The sequence below is a fragment of the Phyllobates terribilis genome, unplaced genomic scaffold, assembly GCF_046119375.1.
Source record: "Phyllobates terribilis strain yellow unplaced genomic scaffold, ASM4611937v1 Scaffold_173__1_contigs__length_4020020, whole genome shotgun sequence".
NCBI lineage: Eukaryota > Metazoa > Chordata > Amphibia > Anura > Dendrobatidae > Phyllobates > Phyllobates terribilis.
In genome coordinates, this window is record NW_027362933.1 from 4,012,208 (window position 1) to 4,014,965 (window position 2,758).

Sequence of the window (2,758 nt, forward strand, 5' to 3'; positions counted from 1 at the left end):
AGCGTCTGAGGGGGTGAGGGATGTGAGCGTCTGATGGGGTGAGCGTCTGGGGGGGTGAGCGTCTGGGGGGGTGAGCATCTGAGCGTCTCAGGGGGTGAGCGTCTGAGGGGTTGAGCGTCAAAGGGGGTGAGGGGGTGAGGTTCTGAGGGGGTGAGCGTCTGAGGGGGTGAGGGGGTGAGCTTCCGAGGGGGTGAGCGTCTGAGAGGGTGAGGGGGTGAGCGTCTGAGGGGGTGAGGTGGTGAGCATCTGAGGGGGTGAGGGGGTGAGCGTCTGAGGGGGTGAGCGTCTGAGGGGGTGAGGGGATGAGCGTCTGAGGGGTTGAGGGTGAGCGTCTGAGGGGGTGAGCGTCTCGGGGTGAGCGTCTCATGGGGTGAGGGGGTGAGCGTCTCAGGGGGTGAGGGGGTGAGCGTCTGAACGTCTGAGTGGGTGGGCGTCTGAAGGGGTGAGGGGGTGAGCGTCTGAGCGTCTCAGGGGGTGAGGTTCTGAGGGGGTGAGGTTCTGAGGGGGTGAGGTTCTGAGGGGGTGAGGTTCTGAGGGGGTGAGGTTCTGAGGGGGTGAGCGACTGAGGGGGTGAGGGTGTGAGTGTCTGAGGGGGTGAGGGTGTGAGCGTCTGAGAGGGTGAGGTTCTGAGGGGTGAGGTTCTGAGTGGGTGAGGTTCTGAGTGGGTGAGGTTCTGAGGGGGTGAGGTTCTGAGGGGGTGAGGTTCTGAGGGGGTGAGAGGATGAGGGGATGAGGGGGTGAGCGTCTGAGGGGGTGAGGGATGTGAGCGTCTGATGGGGTGAGCGTCTGAGGGGGTGAGCGTCTGAGGGGTGAGCGTCTGGGGGGGTGAGCGTCTGGGGGGGGTGAGCATCTGAGCGTCTCAGGGGGTGAGCGTCTGAGGGGTTGAGCGTCAAAGGGGGTGAGGGGGTGAGGTTCTGAGGGGGTGAGGTTCTGAGGGGGTGAGCGTCTGAGGGGGTGAGCGTCTGAGGGGGTGAGCGTCTGAGGGGGTGAGCATCTGAGGGGGTGAGGTGGTGAGCGTCTGAGGGGGTGAGCGTCTGAAAGGTTGAGGGGGTGAGCGTCTGAAGGGGTGAGGGGGTGAGCGTCTGAGGGGGTGAGCATCTGAGGGGGTGAGGGGGTGAGCCTCTGAGGGGGTGAGCGTCTGAGGGGGTGAGGGGGTGAGCCTCTGAGGGGGTGAGCGTCTGAGGGGGTAAGCGTCTGAGGGGGTAAGCGTCTGAGGGGGTAAGAGTCTGAGGGGGTGAGGGGGTGAGCGCCTGAGGGGGTGAGGGGGTGAGCGCCTGAGGGGGTGAGCGTTCGAGGGGGTGAGCGTCTAAGAGGGTGAGGGGGTCTAAACGTCTGAGGGGGTGAGCGTCTGAAGGGGTGAGGGGGTGAGCGTCTGAGGGGGAGAGCGTCTGAGGGTGAGCGTCTGAGGGGGTGAGGGGGTGAGCGTCTGAGGGGGTGAGGGGGTGAGCGTCTGAGGGGGTGAGGGGTTGAGCATCTGAGGGGGTGAGCGTCTGATGTGGTGAGGGGGTGAGCGTCTGAGGGGGTTAGCATCTGAGGGGGTGAGCGTCTGAGGGGGTGAGCGTCTGAGGGGGTGAGCTTCTGAGGGGGTGAGCGTCTGAGGGGGTGAGGGGGTGAGCGTTCGAGGGGTGAGCGTCTAAGAGCGTGAGGGGGTGAGCGTCTGAGGGGGTTAGCGTCTGAGGGGGTGAGGGGGTGAGCGTCTGAACATCTGAGGGGGTGAGCGTCTGAGGGGGTGGGCGTCCGAGGGGGTGAGCGTCTGAGGGGGTGAGCGTCTGAGGGGGTGAGCGTCTGAGCAAGTGATGGGGTGAGCGTCTGAAGGGGTGAGGGGTTGAGCGTCTGAGGGGGTGAGCGTCTGAAAGGGTGAGGGGTGAGCGTCTGAATGGGTGAGGGGGTGAGCGTCTGAGGGGGTGAGCATCTGAGGGGGTGAGGGGGTGAGCCTCTGAGGGGGTGAGCGTCTGAGGGGGTGAGGGGGTGAGCCTCTGAGGGGGTGAGCGTCTGAGGGGGTAAGCGTCTGAGGGGTAAGAGTCTGAGGGGGTGAGGGGGTGAGCGCCTGAGGGGGTGAGGGGGTGAGCGTTCGAGGGGGTGAGCGTCTAAGAGGGTGAGGGGGTCTAAACGTCTGAGGGGGTGAGCATCTGAAGGGGTGAGGGGGTGAGCGTCTGAGGGGGAGAGCGTCTGAGGGGGTGAGCGTCTGAGGGGTGAGCGTCTGAGGGGGTGAGGGGGTGAGCGTCTGAGGGGGTGAGGGGTTGAGCGTCTGAGGGGGTGAGCGTCCGAGGGGGTGAGCGTCTAAGAGGGTGAGGGGGTCTAAACGTCTGAGGGGGTGAGCGTCTGAAGGGGTGAGGGGGTGAGCGTCTGAGGGGAGAGCGTCTGAGGGGTGAGCGTCTGAGGGGGTGAGCGTCTGAGGGGTGAGGGGGTGAGCGTCTGAGGGGGTGAGGGGTTGAGCATCTGAGGGGGTGAGCGTCTGATGTGGTGAGGGGGTGAGCGTCTGAGGGGTTAGCATCTGAGGGGGTGAGCGTCTGAGGGGGTGAGCGTCTGAGGGGGTGAGCTTCTGAGGGGGTGAGCGTCTGAGGGGTGAGCGTTCGAGGGGGTGAGCGTCTAAGAGCGTGAGGGGGTGAGCGTCTGAGGGGGTTAGCGTCTGAGGGGGTGAGGGGGTGAGCGTCTGAACGTCTGAGGGGGTGAGCGTCTGAGGGGGTGGGCGTCTGAGGGGGTGGGCGTCCGAGGGGGTGAGCGTCTGAGGGGGTGAGCGTCTGAGGGGGTGAGCGTC